The 19,595-nt window shown below is 36.5% G+C and overlaps 1 protein-coding gene across 1 annotated transcript in view; it reads right to left on the bottom strand.

Annotated features, from left to right (window-relative positions):
- Nucleotides 1-19,595, bottom strand: part of HPSE2 (heparanase 2 (inactive)) — a 674,568-nt gene that overhangs the window by 290,815 nt on the left and 364,158 nt on the right. The window lies entirely within an intron of this gene.

The following is a 19,595-nucleotide window of genomic DNA, read 5'->3' as shown; positions in this document are numbered from 1 at the left end:
AAGTTTTCTGCTTTTACTGTAATTCTGAACTTTCTGTCTTATTCTAGCTTTAATGGAGATCTTTTAGATTAAAATTAGTATCAAGAAATTTTAATTATCTTTTGGGTAAACATATATATATATATATATATATATATATATATACACACACACACACACTCACACATATATTTTAATATTTTTTACATCTGTGTGTGTGTACACACTATATGTATTTGTGCACATATAAAACTATAGTGTATTTTAATAAAGACATTAAAAAACAGAATAGAAAATAATATGATTGAACATTAATGTCCTGATCAACTTGTACAGTTCTCCTTGGCAAGGATAATGTAATATTTAAGAGAGGAATTACTATCTGCTCTATATTTTCCTATCTGCCCTGCAATGTTAGTGATTCAAGAAAGCAGAAGCTAGAGAGTCACAACTATTAAACCAACAACACCAACAACCACCAAAACAAAATGCTACATGTTCTAAATGATTGTGTGGGGTGTTTGGGTGGCTCAGTCTGTTAAGCGTTGAACTTTGGCTCAGGTCATGATCTCATGTTCATGGGTTCGAGACCCGCGTCAAAGCTCTGTGCTAACAGCTCAGAGCCTGGAGCCTGCTTCAGATTCTGTGTCTCCCTCTCTCTCTGCCCCTCCTCCGCTCTGTTTCAGTCTCTCAAAAATAAATAAACATTTTAAAAAATTGTAAATGCGTCAGCTCTCTCTCTTGCTTTCTTGGCACTTGACTTTACTATTGATGCATGTTAGTGTGTGGGAGAAACCTCCTCAGTCAGCCGTACCATCAGATCAGAACTCTCAAGAGGTTCCCAGTCATCAGAACCTCCACTCACCCATTAACTGCATCTTCCTTCTTTAGTCATCATGGCTCTGGTTGGTGAGGTGTGGGTCTGGTCAGGGGAAAACAGCAGGGCAGATGCTACAGTTTTAAGTGAAATCAGGTGTTGCCTTCCCTGAAGTGAGATCTGGAAAGTGTCAGTCCTTAAGTAACAGGTATTGGCAGCTGGATAGTCTGCTTTCCCCACCAGGCTCAGCATTCCCTTTCCTTGCAAAAAGTATTTAGGCTTTCCCTTTTCCTCTTACATTGTCTTGATCTCCTTGGTCTCCTCTGTAGAGATAATCAAATAAAAATTTCCACTTTGTAGATCTTCATCAGATATGATTTGAAGTGTGTTGGGATTGAGAAGATTTTGAAGATAGAATACCACAAGTGTCAATAAAACACTCCCTAATGTTGCTGGTGACCTAGAGTCTTACTTGTGGAGGAAGTATAAAAGATTTCCTGGCAGAGTGGGAAAGAATGATTGGGTCCTGGCTCTTTTCTCCATGTGCTGAGAACTACAGGCAGAAACTCAGCACACAAGTCTGATAAAGTCAAAGCATTAAATGGAGCTAAGAGAATATTCTTTGGGTTCATTTCTTTTTAATTCTGCTAGGTTAGCCTGGAACCATTTCATCACAGAATTACAATCCAGATTGCATAAACACACATGTGCACATGCACAGCTGATGTATGATCATCTTTATTGTGTTTGGTTGATTTGCATAATGTACCTCAGCACATTCTAGGATTGAACCAAGTAACAGTGTGGAAGGTCTGGTAGTGCCATCTTAAATAGGATGTGGCTCCTCTAGGGGATATAGCCCCACACTTACTCAAGGGTACCTTGATGAAATATGGATTGCTAGGAGTATGGGGTCAGTGCCAGTGATTCTCTACTCCAGTTGGGGCAAATGAAATCTGTGATAAGGACCAACAACTGTAAATTTACTTGATGACTAAAGAGCAAATCAATGAAACAACCTCAGAACTTAAAATACTGGGGCGCCTGGGTGGCTCAGTTGGTTGGGCGTCCAACTTTGGCTCAGGTCATGATCTTGCTGTTCAGAATTCGAGACCCATGTCGGGCTCTGTGCTGACAGCTCAGAGCTTGGAACCTGTTTCGGATTCTGTCTCCCTAACTCTCTATATCCCTCCCCCACTCATGCTGGCTCTCTCTCTCTTTCTCTCTCTCTCAAAAATAAATACACATTTAAAAAAAATTTTTTTAAATACTGAGAAGACTAAGCAAGAACTCTAGGGAAAGAGCATTGGACTAGGAGCTCTGGCCAAATCTTAACTAAGAATGCTTCATCACCCCCCCCCCCCCCGACTACTCACCTAATACTCCCTCTAGGCAATCTGATCCATCCCTATGGCTTTACCCCTACCTATATGCTAATATTTTAGACCCAAATTTAAATCTGTGGTGCAGGGTTCATCTTCTGAACTCCAGCCAGACTGGTCATATCAATTATCTCTATCTGAATGATCCACAGGTGTTTCAAATGGTACTTGTGAAAAATATACTCACCACCCATGCCAATAAATATTTTTTTTATATTCTCTGATTTGATGAATGATATAGTCATTTATTAGTAATGGTGAAAATTATCCCATGTGCCTTCCTCTCTATCACCTACCACAACCAAAGTTAGTCATCAAGTCCATCTTCTAAACCTTTCTCAGATTTTCCCTTCTTTAGTCCCCACTTCTCCCCTAATTCAGGCCACCATATCATTCACCCAAAAAACTGAGAACACAGACTCCCCTTTAGCACCTTTCAATCCTGTCTCCATACTACCACCCAGAAAGCTTTCTACAAAGGAGATCTACACATCATCTGTGTAGCAGTCTTGCCAAACATATTTAAACAGAATTTAACCATAAGGAAACAATCAGGTAAATTCAGATTTAGGCGCATTCTATAAGAAAACTGGCTCAGACTCTTCAAAAATGTCAATGTCACAAGACAAAAATAGAATTGAAGGAACTGTTCTAGATTAAGGAAGACTAAAGAAGAAAACTATATGTAAACATGATCCTTCTTTGCATCCAGGATTGATGGAGAAGGGTGGGAATAATTACTGTGGACATTATTAGGATAATTAGGGAAAACTAGAATATTAGCTATGTATTAGATGATACTGAATCAATAAATGTTGAGTTTCATAGGTTTTGTAATGGTATTGTGTTTATGCAGGAGAAAGTTCTTATTCCTAGGAGATGCATGCTAAGGTGTTTAGTGATGAAATATGATGTCTGCAGTTTACTACAAAAATGATTCAGCAAAAATTACATAGGTAGATGGACAGGTGACAGAAAGAAAGCAAATGTAGTAAATGTAAACAACTGATGGATCTAATATTTCAACGTTCCTTCTGGTTTTAAATTTTCAAAATAAAAATTGTAAGGGGAAAAAAGAGACAGAAAGCAACCAATCACCACTGCTAAACAGTTCTTCAAGTAGATATATTCCATGTTACAAAAACAACTTGAATTTCTTAGAGATTAAAAAAAATGGTAGAGAGGTCATTAAGGTTGAATTATCAAAGCCAATTACTTTGATCCCAAGCACCTTGGCAGGCTTAATTCCTAATTAAGCACCATATTGCAAGTTAACACAAGACTTAAAAGCTATATATGGAAGTGGCTAGGTAGTTCAACAGACAAATTAAATTTAAGCCAGCCATTTTCTTTCACACAAAAGAATATGAAAACAATAACAAGCAGATTTTCATTGAATCCTCATAATAACCAAATGACATCTTTGGCTTCATTTTAGCAATGAGAAAAAATAAGGGAAAACCTAACTGAATTATGTCCCAGAGTTTTTATAGCAGTCAGACCAATAAAGTGCATTATTATGTGATACTGGAAGTCTGCAAAGAGTAAACTTACTAACCTTTTAAAAATGGGATGGCTGAAGCTTTGTGTACTAATAACATTATTAATTTGTTATTTGTCCTCTATATTATAGTTTTCCTCTGCCTCACAATAAAACAAAACATTTTTTAAAAACTCTATGTCAAGCCTCAATAAAATCCTTGCTGCATTAGGAAAACAACCTGAAAATTCTTTATGAAGATCCCTATCCTTTCTCTTCCCTTGTCATATCCCCTTTTTATTCCTTATGCTATAGCTACATTTAACTTCTTGTACCTTCTTGAGGCATAGGTTCTCTCAGTGCTACCAGGATTTCTTGATGGGTGGTCTGAATCAAGAGAAATGTGATGTAGCCCTTTATGCTATAGGCATGCCTAATACAAGAATATTAGACACAAAACATCAAAGGCCAAATCTATACACACAGGGAGTCAGGTCATCAGGATTCTGTTTCCAGGATGACTACTAGGGAAAGTCCCTTATCCTCACTGATCCTCAGTTTGCTCATCTATAAAAGGCAGTTTGTTAAACCAGGTGATGTCCAATGTCCATCTGCTCTCTGCCCTCCCTGTCCATGAATCTAAGAAGTTGCCTCCAGAAATCACAAGAGAATTGTGTGATATATTCTGGTATAGAAGAGGTTTTTCTCTTAAGAGAAATCATCTCAAAGAAGTTTTAAAAGTCAAATAAAGTATAAAGTTCCAAGTCACAGTCAAGTTTAATGGACTTCACTGATGTTATAACAAAAATCCAAAATGTGTCATCTTTGAGATTTATATCAAATTACATACGAAAATCTAAATAATATGGTGAAACAGATGTTAAGTGAGAGATGAATTTTAAGTTGCAGTATCTCAATTTTGGTTACTGGGAAGAAAATGGATTCAGCGGGCAGTGATTAAATGCACAGATATGAATGTAGCCCATGAGGGAGAAAAATTCACTTCTTAGTGTCTCATTTTCCCTTACCTGTTAGATGCAGAGATAAATCATGAAAAGCTCTGAGGAAGATCAGTGCCTGAAATCACTAACACAGGAATATCTTAAAATTATTCAATCTCTCCCTCTTTCTCTCTTGTAAAAGACTCAGAGTTCCTTCCACACATTGAAACTGACACTTGGGTGGGCTAGAATCATTTGTAATAAAGCTAGAGGAAGGATCACTCCCATATCATTCAGCTCATTCAATATGGGCAGTGGGAACACAAATGCGGGAAGGGTACTGCTTTCCACAGTTCCAGTCTTTTATTGAGTGGAAAACTTCAGTAAAGTAGTAACACTACTAGTAGTACTTCTAGTAGTAATACTAGAAAAACATTTATCTTGAAGTTCAAACCATTGGAGTTAACTTAGAAAGTTTTACTAACAAGCGGACCTGAATTGTTTGTTATGTAAAGAATGCAGGTGTTATTTTGATAGAGATTGCATTGAATGTGTAGACTGCTTTGGCTAGTATCGACATTTTAACAGTATTTGTTCTTCCTATCTATACGCATGGAATTTTTTTCCATTTCTTTGTGTCTTCTTCAATTTCTTTCATAAACTTTCTATAGTTTCCAGTGTACAGATCTTTCACTTATTTGGTTAGGTTTATTCCTTGGTATTTTATGGTTTTGGGTGCAGTTGTAAAAGGGATCTATTCCTTGATTTCTCTTTCTGCGGCTTCATTCTTGGTGTATAGAAAGGCCACCAAATTTTGTACATTGATTTTATATCCTGCGACTTTTGCTGAATTCACGTATCAGTTCTAGAAGTTTTTTTGGTGGGTTTTTTTTGGTTTTCCACATAGGGTATCATGTCCTCTGCGAAGAGTGAAAGTTTGACTTCTTTCTTGCCAATTTGGATGACTTTTGTTTCTTTTTGTTGTCTGATTGCTAGGCTAGAACTTACTATGTTGAACAACAGTGGTAAGAGTAGACGTCCCTGTCATGTTCCTGACCTTAGTGGGAAAATTCTGTTTTTCCCCATTAAGGATGATATTTGCTGTGGGTCTTTTGTATATGGCCATTACGATTTTGACGTATGATGCTTCTATTCCTACTTTCTTGAGGGTTTTTTTTATCAAGAAAAGATGCTGTATTTTGTCAAATGCTTTCTTTGCATCTATTGAGAGGATCATGTGGCTCTTATCCTTTCTTTTATTAATGTGGTGTATCACGTTGATTGATTTGCAGATATTGGACAACCCCTACAGCCCAGGAATAAATCCTATTTGGTCATGTGAATAATTCTTTTAATGTATTGTCGGATTTGGTTAGTATCTTGTTGAGAATTTTTGCATCCATGTTCATCAGGGAAATTGGTCTGTAGTTCTTCTTTTTAGTGGGGTCTTTTTGTCTGGTTTTTGGAATCAAGGTAATGTTGGCCTCACAGAATGAGTTCAGAAGTTTTCCTTCCATTTCCATTTTTTGGAACATCTTAAAAAGAAAAGGTGTTAACTCTTCTCTAAATGTTTGGTTGACTTCCCTGGAAAGTCATCCAGCCCTGGACTCTTGCATGTTGGGAGATTTTTGATTACTAATTCAATTTCTTTACTAGTTATGGGTCTGTTTAAATTTTCTATTTCTTCCTGTTTCAGTTTTCGTAGTTTATATTTCTAGGAATTTGTCCATTTCTTCCAGATTGCCCATTTATTCGCGTATAATTGCTCATAATATTCTCTTATTATTGTTTACATTTCTGCAGTGCTGGTTGTGATTTCTCCACTTTTTAAAAAATTTTTTAAATGTTTTATTATTTATTTTTGAAAGAGAGACAGAATGTGAGTGGGGGAGGGGCAGAGAGAGGGAGACACAGAATCCAAAGCAGGCTCCAGGCTCTGAGCCGTCAGCACAGAGCCAGATGCAGGGCTCAAATTCACAAGCTGTGAGATCATGACCTGAGCCAAAGACAGATGCTTAACTGACTGAGCCACCCAGGCGCCCCTGATTTCTCCTCTTTCATTCGTGATTTTATTTATTTGGGTCCTTTCTTTTTTCTTTTTGATAAATCTGACTAGAGGTTTATCAATTTTGTTAATTCTTTCAAAGAACCAGCTCCTGGTTTCTTGATCTGTTCTACTGTTTGTTTGTTTGTTTTGATATCATTAATTTCTACTCTAATCTTTATTATTCCCCTTCTTCTGCTGGTTTTGGGCTTTCTTTGCTGTTCTTTTTCCAGATCCTTTAGGTATAAGGTTAGGTTGTATATTTGGGACATTTCTTCCTTCTTTAGGTAGGCCTGGATTGCTATATACTTCCCTCTTATGGCTGCCTTTGCTGCATCCCAGAGGTTTTGGACTGTCATGTTTTCATTTTCATTGGCTTCCATGTACTTTAAAAGTTCCTCCTTAATTTATTGGTTAACCCATTCATTATTTAGTGGATGTTCTTTAAACTCCAAGTATTCCAAATTTTTTCTTGTGATTGATTTCAAGTTTCATAATGTTGTGGTCTGAAAATATGCATGGTATGATATGAAATTTTGTACTTGTTGAGGGCTGATTTGTGACTCAGTATGTGATCTATTCTGGAGAATGTTCCATGTGCACTCGAGAAGAATGTGCATTCTGTTGCTTTAGGATTAAATGTTCTGAACATACCTGTTAAATTCATCCCATCCAGTGTGTCATTCAAAGCCATTGTTTCCTTCCTGATTTTCTGCTTAGATGATCTGTCCATTATTGTAAGTAGAGTGTTAAAGTCCCCTACTATTTTGTTATTATTATCAATGCATTTCTTTCTAAAAATTTGTATAGAAACAGAAAAGACCCGAATAGCCAGAGTAATGTTGAGAAAGAAAACCAAAGCTGGAGGCATCACAATTCTAGACTTCAAGTTGTATTGCAAAGCTGTAATCATCAAGATAGTATGGTACTGGCAAAAAAACAGACACATAGATCAATGGAACAGAACAGAGAACCCAGAAATGGATCCACAAATGTATAGTCAATTAATCTTTAACCCAGCAGGAAAGAATATCCAATGGAAAAAAGATAGTCTCTTCAGAAAATGATGTCAGGAAAACTAGACAGCAACATGCAGAAGAATGAACCTGGACCACTTTCTTACACCACACATAAAAATAAATTCAAATTGGATGAAAGGCCTAAATGTAAGACAGGGAACCATCAAAATACTAGAGGAGAAAGAGGCAACAACCTCTTTGACCATGGCTTCATCAACTTCTTACTTGACACGTCACTGGACGTACAAGGGAAACAAAAGCAAAAACAAAAACAAAAGTCCCTATTGGGACCTCATCAAGATAAAAGTCTTCTGCACAGCAAAGGAAACAATCAATAAAAGTAAAAAGCAACTGATGGAGTGGGAGAAGATATTTGCAAACGACATATTGGATAAAGGGTTAGTTAGTATCCAAAATGTATAAAGAGCCTATCAAACTCAACACCCAAAAAACAAATAATCCAGTGAAGAACTGGGCAAAAGACATGAACAGGCACCTTTCCAAAGAAGACATCCAGATTGCTAACAGACACATGAAAAGATGCTCAACATCACTCATCATCAGGGAAATACAAATCAAAACCACAATGAGATACCACCTCACACCTGTCAGAATGGCTAAAATTAACAACTCAGGCAACAACAGATGTTGGTGAGGATGCGGAGAAAGAGGATCTCTTCTGCACTGCTGGTGGGAATGCAAACTGGTGCAGCCACTCTGGAAAACAGTATGGAGGTTCAAAAAATTAAAAATAGAGCTACGCTTCAACCTAGCAATTTCACTACTAGGTATTTATCCAAAGGATACAAAAATGCTGATTTGGAGGTGCCTGGGTGGCTCAGTTGGTTAAGCGTCTGACTTTGGCTCAGGTCATGATCTCATGGTTCATGGGTTTGAGGCCCACATTGGACTCTGTGCTGACAGCTCAGAGCCTGAAGCCTGCTTTGGATTCTGTGTCTCCCTCTCTCTCTGCCCTTCCCCTGCTCATGGTCTGTCTGTCTGTCTCTCTCTCAAAAATAAATAAACATTAAAAAATTTAAATGCTGATTTGAAGGGGAACATGCACCCCAATATTTATAGCAGCACTATCAACAATATCCAAATTATGGAAAGAGCCCAAATGTCCATCAACTGGTGAATGGATAAAGAAGATGTGGTGTATATACATATACATATTTATGTATATACACACAATGGAATATATTACTCATCGATCAAAAAGAATGAAATCTTGCCATTTGCAACAGTGTGGATGGAACTAGAATGTATTATGCCAAGTGAAATAAGTCAGTCAGAGAAGGATAAATATCATATGATTTCATTCATATGTGAAATTTAAGAAACAAAACAGATGAACACTGGGAAAGAGAAGGAAAAATAAGGTAAAAACAGAGGGGGAGGCAAACCATAAGAGACTCTTAAATACAGAGAACAAACTGATGGTTGCTGGACGGGTGCTGGGTGGGGGGGATGGGCTAAATGGGTGATGGGCATTAAGGAGGGTACTTGTTGGGATGAGCACTGGGTGTTATATGTAAGTGATGAATCACTAAATTCTACTCCTGAAACCATTATTACACTATATTTTAACTAACTTGGATTTAAATAAAATAAAATAAAATAAAATAAAATAAAATAAAATAAAAAATAAGCTGACATAAAAGGGTAAGAGTTGCTTGATTTGGAAGAGACTTACTAGACAACCAAACATTAGCTGCAAGCATAGGTGACTTCCCATAAGGCATTTTTTTCCTCCTTTAAGTTGGAACTCTCTGAGCAATTTTTTTAATTACATAAAATTAAAATTGTTTCCCTTAGAAGAACAAAAATAAGGAAGAGAAGGAGAGGGAAAGAGAGAAATAGTAGATGCCGAAAGGCAGATTTATAAAAGAGGTTCTGAGAACTATTTACAAGGTACTCAGAAAACAGGTGATACCTTCTTATAAATTAGAGGCAGATAATTTAAGAGCTGAAGGAAGCTTGCAAAATGCTAATATAGGTAATGAAACCATAGTCAAGCACAAAGCATAGAAAATCTCTAATTCACAGAAAAATAGGTGTTTATCAATTAGTGCTGACGATTAAATTTTTATTGGAAAGTATTTCATTTGTACTGAATTTTTTTCAATCTTGCGTTTTGTTATAACTTTTGAGATGTGCAAATAATAGTAACTGGTGGGAAAATCATGGATATATGGTTACAATTGGGTTTCTCATATAAATAAAAAATATTTTTAAATAAAGCATACATCAACACAATTTTTGCTTTAGAACTTTCACCCAGCTGTGACATGGAAGATGGATTGGGGACTGGAGAGTGGGTTAGGTCTAGGGATAAAAATAGAATATAGTAAGTACATTGTTGCAATACTATAGAGCAGAGTTAGACTTTTGATTGTTTAGATAGAGAAAATGAAAGAAAAAACCACAAGATAAATGCATGTTTTCAACAGGAAAAGAATTGTGAGTAAAAATACATTTGGAACAGATCTTGAAATAGAGAAAAAATTCTGGAAAAATTCCTGCAAGTCTATTCAAATGTCACTTTTTCATGAAGCCTTCTATAGCAGGAAACAAAAATGGCACAATCACCACATCATTTCCCTTTTCTAGGCAGACAGGAAGGCATTTCCTACTTCCCTTATAGTTAAGGGTAGTAACACATGACTTAGTTTTGCAAAAGACAATGTGAGCAGGAGTGATGTGTTACTTTCAGGCCAAGGCACCTATTGTCTATTGATCTACCTCTATCTGTCTCTATCCCTATAAGCTACACGTCAATGGGGTAGCATCAAAATATGGAGGAAGCCTGGAATCCTGAATTGTTGGATGGAGTAATGAATCACCTATCAGACTTCCTCTGAACAAAAACTAAACTTTTGTTGGGCTAACCCACTGATATTTAGATTTATTACTACAGTACAGCATAGGCTATTTTGGTTAGTATACCTCCCCTTGCTACCATATCTAAAATTTCCTATCCCCCTCTCCACAGAAAAACCCAACATACACATACACACTTCCCATCCTTTCTTTCTTTTAGAACTTGTCACTCTATAATTTATAATGCATTTTATATATTTATCTTATTTATTATCTCTCTTCCCCAGTAGAATGTCCTCCATGAGGGCTGGGTATGTATATGTGTGTTTGCTTCATTGTTGTATCCCCAGCAATACAGTGCTTGGAACATGGTAGGCACTCAAGAGATATTTGTTGGATGGATGAATAGAAAGTCAAGTTTAGTTCTGTCTGGAAAACAGTCAGACTTTCAAGTAGAGAGGTAATAAGATGCAGCTGTGAATTCAAGTATGAAAGACCTATCCATAGACACATACTTGGGAAAAATCAACATAGTTGGAGGGCTCATAGCAGAAGACACAGAAATGAGTTCCTTCAGAGATAAATGTTGCAGGTGGGGTTTTTCAAGAGCAGAAGCTGAGACAAAGTCTGGATGTTTATTAAGGATCAATACTTTTGAAAGAAAAGGAAGTAAGTGGATTGGACAGAGGAAGAAGTTAAACTGCAGTGCAAGCTGGAAATGCCTCAGCCAACCTGATGGAGAGCTCTGAGGCAAATATTGGCTGTCAGAGTTGTCCTGCATCAGACCAAAATGGTTGGGTCTTATACCCCCACTTCATTTAGTCACTAATGTGAGGCTGTCCTGAGAAGCGCTGACCTTGAATAAGGAGAATCCTAAAGGAGTTGACAGCTAGAAGCTGTCTGCTGGCATCACTTCCCAAATCTACGTGACAAGTACTTCTCTGAAGGGAAATCTGAGCAATATATCTCCATATAATACCACAAATGAGAAAAGAAGAGAAGGCTAATAGGATTGCCAGATTTATCAAATACAAATACAAATAATGCTATTTCATTAATAGAAACCTGTCCCGTGTAGTATTTGGGGCATACTTATGCTAACAAATTATTTGTTGTCTATTTGAAATTCAAATTTTAACAGGGTGTCCTGTTTTTATCTGGCAACTCTATACTAAAGACTGAGTCTTAGAGTAAAGCCAAAATTGTCAGGAGAGAAGTAGGTAGAATTGTCATGAAGAGATAAGGGGAAGTCACAGAATGATTCAAGAGCCAAAATGAAGTAATAGTAATGAGATATAAGGAAGGGGGTGATTTTTAAAATAATAGGATGATGATAGAGAACCTTGAAAAGTAGAGAATATAGATATAGGAAGATAAAGACTGAAAATTACTTCAGTGACTTAGAGACTAGGGATAATAAATCTTCACAAAAGAATGCACTGCAGTGTCAAATGACACAGAAAAGCAGAACACAGCTAAAATATCTGAGGGGCAGGGGGATGGGTGGTACCGTGGACTGTGAGGTATGTCAAATTGTATGTGGCAGGGCATGCCTTGCCACAAGATGGCACTCATAGTTCCTTTTTTTCTGAGTTTCTATCATAGATTCTGCAAATTTTTTATTGTCATAGAACAAAGAGAATATCTTATGCTTCACAACTTCACATATAGCTTATGTTTCATGTTCTACCATTTTCCCACAGCTTGTCATTGTTTTCCCTTTAGAATATGAAGACATAATGAGTATCGGAATTCATTGGCGGGAGTTGGGGGGGCAGGCATTAGAACTTGGAGGAGGGAGCAAATGTAATGCTATCACAGATATTCAGCACAAAGCCTTAACAGAAGGCTGTTGGATTTGGTAATCAGATAACGACTGAACTTCAAGAAAACTAAAACTGTTAGAAATGGAAACCAGACTGCCTGGTGTTGAGGACTGACAGTGTGCTGTGAGAGTAGACAGACTATGTGTTGAGCACATCTGCTTTGAAAGACAGAAGGGAAACCAGGGATTTTTTTCCTTATAAGAAACTCATTCTCAAACATGGGTTTGTTTGCCTTATTCATACGTTTCAATTATTTTACCAAAGCACTTGTTAAATGGCAGTTGGCCTCATACCACACCTCTACAGCACAAATGCATTTGTGTTGCAGAGATACTTCTACTTAACTAAACAATTCCATTAGTCCCCCCAATATTATACCACTTATTTCTTTTCAAAATAATTTCATACCTATTTCTCATCTTATATTGCTCATAGAGTGAATATTTGAATAGAGGCCTAGACAGATCACAAGCTTTGCCTCACATGTCACAGAAAGACAGAAACAGAGCCATGGACCAGTTTTCTGATGCCTAATTCCATACCCATTTATGTGATTTCTAGTTCAAGTTTTCCACTTATCTAATTTTATTTTTTCTGGAATGCATAAAATGAGAATGGCTCTTTGAAATTCCCCTGTTTTGACTATTTTCCATGCATCTTAGATAGGTAATAGTTAAAACTTACCTGCCTCCAGAATAGTATGGGAAAAAATATGCTCATTATCGTCTATGCTTTTTACAAAGCTGAGTATGACACTGAGCTGAACCTAAGAGAAGAACTTATAAATTAATGTACCATTGAAGAGATAAAAACCCTGTGCCTATTTTGGGTGTATAAGGACTTCTGCTTAAAAAAAAAAGAACAAACAGTTCAACCACACAAATCAAAACAGTTTTCTTTTCAGCCAGTAAGTGCAATCATTAGCCATTTGTGTTATCTTTTTTTTCATCATCAAGGTAAAAAACATGATCAGTGTCTCTATTTGTGTGAAAATCTGTGTTGATCCCTTTAAACATAAAGAAGAATGACATGAAGACAGTCTTAGCTTTGTTTCTCCCATTTACCTCCTCTACCCCAAACAGAGAAAAGCGTAGAAGGGCTTCTATAGCTAATTCATCAATAACTCCATATAAGTCAAACAAAAGAAAACTTCAAACTTGTTTTATGGCTAGGCCTCCATGGGGGAAACAGCCTTTTTACTGAATTGCAAAGAATAAAGGGTATTTTTGAACTCACAAGTGTCTGAAAATATCATGTCTGCAAAGTGTGGTTGGCATTTTTATGTATTTAAAAGAGTCTAATGAAGCCCAGCTCCTTTCAAATTCTGACAAAAAATCAAGAATGGGAAATGGTTCCTGCCACCCGGGGGTCAGAGTGGTGGTTACTGTTCCAACCAACTGTACAAAGGAGACCTGTCATTTATAGATAACTCGAAAGTCTTGCATTAGCAAGAACACCATGAAGACTGGCCCTTACCCAAAGAATTTACTCAGAGAGACATTTAATATGGAGTAAATACAGCCTCACAGAGAAGAGCTTTGAAGAAGGGCTTTGAAAAGGTCGAAAGAAGATGAAATGAGGAATGTTGTTACTTAGTGCCTTTATTAAACAAATGCTTGACTTAGCTCTTCTCCAGCACGTCTCAAAATGTGGCAAAGTAATAATGACATGCCCACTTCACACAAAAAAATAACTGGAATGTAAAATCTTTCATTAGGATGGGCCCTCAGGCCCAGGGTGTTCTCAAAGTATGTGAAGGCCCTATTTCCACCAGCCTGGAGTCCCCTCCTCTCTCTGGGACATATCAACAGGCTTCACGAATACCCCAGGATAGTCTGGATTTCAGACATTCTCCCCTGTCATACCAATTAAGTTTGGAAACTATTCTCCCTAATCCTTACATCATGTCCTAGCTCCTCAGGCCTCTGCTATAGGTAGAAAGTAACCAATCACTACTATCATTATAGCAGATAGCACTTTAGGTGTTAACTCTTTTGGAGTCTTGGACACTTTTTAGTATAAAATCAACTGGGCTAGCGGTGTTAAATAAATTTGTAGTTACACAAAATATCACTCCGTACAATTGGTTTCTTGTTCTTCTGCTATTCATCTCTGGTCTTTGTACATAAAAATGCATTCATCCATTTTACAAATATTACTGAGCACCTGCTATGTGTCAGGTATCATTATAGACAATGGGTTTATAGCAAGCTAAGATAGACTAATTCCCTGCTTTCATGGACCTATATTCTAAATAGGTAGAAAAAGAACAATGGGAGTAAGGGAGATGACAGGTAGTAAACAAGATAAATTCAGATAGTGGGAAGTTCTATGAAGACAATAAGTCAGGTTAATGTAATTGAGACTGGGTGGGTAACGACTTTTGTGTGAGTAGTCAGAGACTCTGCCTTGAGGAGAGGTCAGGCAGTATCACATTTGGGCCAGGGCCAACCATACACAGATCTGGAAAAAGAATGTTACAGGCAGAGAAAATGGCAAGTATAAAAGTTTTGAGGCAGAACAAGCTTGAAAATTTTGAGGAAAAAAAGAGAGACAAGGACGTTGAACCCTAATGAAAGGTAGTGGGAGGTAGCTCATGAGTTATAAGAGATCCAAGAGGCAGACTGGGACTGCTAAATCATGAAGTTATACATGGAAGACCTCAAACACTGTGAAGTGCTTTTTTTGTTTAAACTCCTAAATGTTTTAGTGTGTTTTTCCTAAGATCAATGACAATTGTGAAAGTACAATTATCAAAATGAAGAAAATTTCACTAACATATCCAATAACTATCAAAATCAGAATATAACATTGATTTAATATTATCTAATTTATAGACTTTACTTAATTTTTGCTAATGGTCCCCAAAATGTTCTTTATAGAAATTTTATACATCCAACCCAGGATCACATATTTCATTTAATTTTCATGCCTCTTTAGTCTCCTTTAATCTGGAACTGTTCCTCATTCTTTCTTTGCCTTTCATGACATTGATATTTTTAAAAAGTACCAGCCATTTGTTTCATAGTATGTCCTTAAATTTAGGTTTGTCTGATGTTTCCTTGAGATTAGATTCAGGTTATGCAGGTGATGAAGTTTATCCTTTTTAATGTAGTATATCAGGAGGTACACAACATCAGTTTGTTCCATTACTAATATGCAATGGAGATAGGATGAAAAAAATGTATTTTTGCTAGGGAAAGATCAATGTATATTCATGTTTTAGATGGCAGCAAAAATACAATGTCAACTCTAAAAACAGAAGTATAATGTTGACAAATTCTGACTTAAATGCAAATGCAAGAAGGCTTTCCCCCTTGCTCAAACCCTGAATATAGGGCTTTAGGAAAACCTCAGAAGCCACTAGATTAAAGAAGAAAGATGGGAAACAGAATGTGAATTATTAATAAGGAAAAAGATATATTAACAAACTTCCAACAAATAAAAACTTCCAACAAATATAAATGTATATAGTTTAAATGAAACAAACTAAATATTTAGGTAAATAAATAAGTGGCTCTTACATAATAAGCAATGTGAAAAGGCGTTGCTGAGCACATATGAAACTGAAATGAGTGCACACCCAGTGGCAACTGCAAGGGTCTCCACTATAATGGAGCCTCCCTTCGAGCATCATGTAGCGTAGTGTATTTATTTTGCCATAAATACTAGCTAAAAACAGACAAACAAGAAAGGTGTGGTTTGAAATTTTGTCACTAGGAATGATGGAGAAGAAAAAGACCAGCAAATCTAAAGCCTGTACAGAAAACAGAAGGAATGAGAGTGGGTAGGGATTAAGCAAGAAGTTCTATAACATGAATTTAATGAGATCACTGGATCATGAGGGCATGGAGTATGGTCGTTCTCCGGTTTTAGTTTTCTCCATCAATGTATATCTTAAAATATGGTATCCAGAAATCAAACCCTCTATGTGACCTAGCACATACAACAAGACTGCTACTTCCCTTTTTATTTTTATGCCTCTATTTGTGCCAAAGTTACCATCAAACCTAATCTGTAGAATTTTAGAGATGAAGAAGAAACAAGACTGTCATTCAGTTCAGTTCTCTTAGTTTTCAAATGAGGAAAAAATTAAGTGATTAAAGTTCATTGACTTTCCAAAAGCTACCCAACATTGACACTACTAGAGAGCAAACAGTTCAGGTTGGGAGCCTCAGAAGGCTGGTAAAGAAGTCATTAAAACATCACTATGGATACAACACCACTGATTTTTCAAATAAGTAGACTGTCATGTGACTGTGGTGTAACATGTAGTTTGTATCCCCAACTCTCATGCCTCAGAAAAGATGTTGCATAACATAACAAATTAGATTTGCCCTTAAAGAATCTTAATTTCAAAAAGCTTTTGTTTATCAAAAATTTCAAACGTATACAAAGTAAATAGAATATAATGAATCCCCATGTACCTGTAACCTAGCTTTAATATTTTCAAAATCCTGCCATTTTTTTTTCTTTATTGGAGTAAAATACATACGGCATAAAAATTACCATTTTAACCATTTTTAGGTGTACAGTTCGGTGGCACTCAGTACATTCCCATTTGTATCTGCCATTCTTATATTAGCTAAATCTCCACCCACTTCCCACCTATCCACTCCATGATTATGAGAATCTCATTTTTTTAAATCAGATACCTAATACGTCAATTTCCATCCAAATTCACATGTGACTTTTTTGCTCTCTCTCCTCAGTGCCCTCTTCATGAGTGTCATAACCTCTCTGTCAAAGTTGCTGTGAAGTTTAAAGAAAGCACTGTAACATCACATAAGAGGCACTTAGTAACTGTTAGTTCATTCACCCACCTATTCGTATGATATGACTGTTCCCAAAGAAGCTGTGCTGATAACACAATGGATTCCATTTCACTGCTGTGATGACTCTCAATTTTATTTGTATTTTCTTAACATTTCTTCATTGTTCCTTGTACCTTATTTAGGTGGGACCTATAAACCTAGTTAAGTTTTTAATATGATAATGGTCTTTGTAGAAAAGTAATGAAGTTCTCTATACCTTAGTGATAATATTTAATTATAATAGTAATAAAACAAGCTCCAGTAGCCTAAGTGAGGAGTTTCTCAACTTATTGCAGCCACTTATTCAAGTATATTGATGGGCAAATCGAAAACACCCTTGACTTCCCTTTAATGAATGAGTTAGTGTGGAGGACATAGACAAGGGCTGACTCTCCTCTCCAGGGTTACTGCTCTGACTAGACTCCTTGGACTCTGGAAGATTCTTCTTAGCTTCACTTTATCCTTCTGTATACTAAATGCAGAGATATTTTAAGACCTATTCCTCAGTTTTGACTTCTTTTACAAACTCTAGTAGATAATTCATTTGTGTGACTTCAGTCCACATCTCTATAGGAGGTGTTCTAAAATCAACATCCTTAGTCAACAGTTCTCTGACCCTAAGAATCTTATGAACGCATCATCAGACCCCCAAACTATTTTTCCCCTCACAGAAATCCTCTGTTTATATTGATGGGGCCATCAGCCTCTTGGTCATCCTATCTAAAACTAGAGCCTCATCCTTCATTTTTTAAATCCCTCATCCCCAATACCCAATTCAACTCCAAAGAAGAGTGATTCTTCCTCAGAAGTATCTCTTTTATTTGCTCCACACTCTTCCCAACTCCACTAATAGGGGACATTGCAATTTCACAAGCTAATTAATGCAACAGCTCATGTGGTCAATCAAATACAATTTCTAGCATATAATGTTTAGTCAAGAAATCAGAATTCTGAACTGTTCTAGAAATTAAGTGAGAATCAAGAACCCCTTCAACTAACACTTGGGGAAGCTTAAAAAGACATAAGTCCTTTTTCTGAGCCAGAAAACACAAAGTCCTCTTTATTAGTAAAGCATGTTATATATAACTAGGTCTGAATAATGCAAACATCTGATAATCTTCAGAGAAATCACACCAACAAAATCTGAGAGCAATCTGGGCCCTCTCAAATACAGCTCACATATCCCTAATTTTACAGTCTCTAGATAAAAAACTATATTCCCATTATTACATTTAGAGAGACCTTCAAAGGTGCCATAAAGTTCCAGTCTTGATAATCTTCAATTAGTGTCCTAGCTACATGGCTCTGAAGTTCCAGTTTACCAGCTTAACTTGAAAGATAGAGTTTATCTTAACTGAGAACATTTATCTCTAATGACTGATTTCCATTCCAAGCCTCCAGCTCTACAAAACAGCTAACTTCCAGATTTTTGTTTTCTGCTTAGTTTTTCTTTTGCAATGTAGTATAATCCAGATATCTACCTTCCCAGGTGACTCTTCTATCAGAGAATATCCCAATTGACACTCACGCTGCTGCTCTAGGGTTCCAAGTTTTGATAATATGCATGCACAGATACATTTACAAATGTATCTACTATGGTTGCATTTATTTAGTAAAATCTTAGACATAACTTTAGTGTCTATTCATAAGTGAATAGGAGAGTGGGTGAGTGTATAGAGAAAATTGCCATGAGTTGTTACTTGCTAAAACTGAATGAAGGGTTCATTGTACAATCCTTGGGTACAAACCAATGGGTTTTTTTGCATATGTTTAAAATTTTTTCCATAAATTTTAAAAATTAAGTTACATATCTACCATGAATATAATACAACACTAGAAACAATTAACATTGATTGATTTGTACTCACAGAAATATGTATATGATATCTGGGAAAATATCATGGTGATATTGATATTGAGTGAAAAAGAGCAAGTTAACAAACAATAAGTACAATATGGCTCCATTTTGAGGTTTTGAAAGCTCTCTGTGCATTTATGAGTATATATGTTCACATATCCAGAGACCCATCATACTGGCAGCTAACCCTAGGAATTAGATGGGATAGAAGTAGACGATCATGTCTTACTCTATATATTGCAGTAAGGTTTGAATTTTTACCAGCATCTGTGAATGTAAAAAATAAAGAAAATAATAATATTAATATCTAAAATCTTTAGTGCTAAGGGGACTTTGAAGCTTATATTCTTGGGGGTATTGACTACTAAGAAAGGTATACGACTATACTTCAAAGCATGCTACATATTAAGGGTAAAATCCATTTATCTGACCTACTCTCTCAAGGCATTGACTTTAATTAAGTGGTTTTCCTACCAGCCTTATCTGGGACTGCCTTCTGTTACTTCCTGGCAAGCTTTTACTTAATTCTTTGATCTTTCCTTGTTATAGGCAGAACAGATGGAGGAAAACCATAAAAGATTTTTCTTTCCCTTTAGTTGGGTCCAAATTCAT

This window comes from Panthera onca, chromosome D2 (genome assembly GCF_046562875.1).
Source record: "Panthera onca isolate mPanOnc1 chromosome D2, mPanOnc1 haplotype 2, whole genome shotgun sequence".
Classification (NCBI taxonomy): Eukaryota; Metazoa; Chordata; class Mammalia; order Carnivora; family Felidae; genus Panthera; species Panthera onca.
The sequence above is the reverse complement of the archived record's forward strand: the minus strand, read 5'-3'. Positions and strand labels throughout refer to the sequence as shown.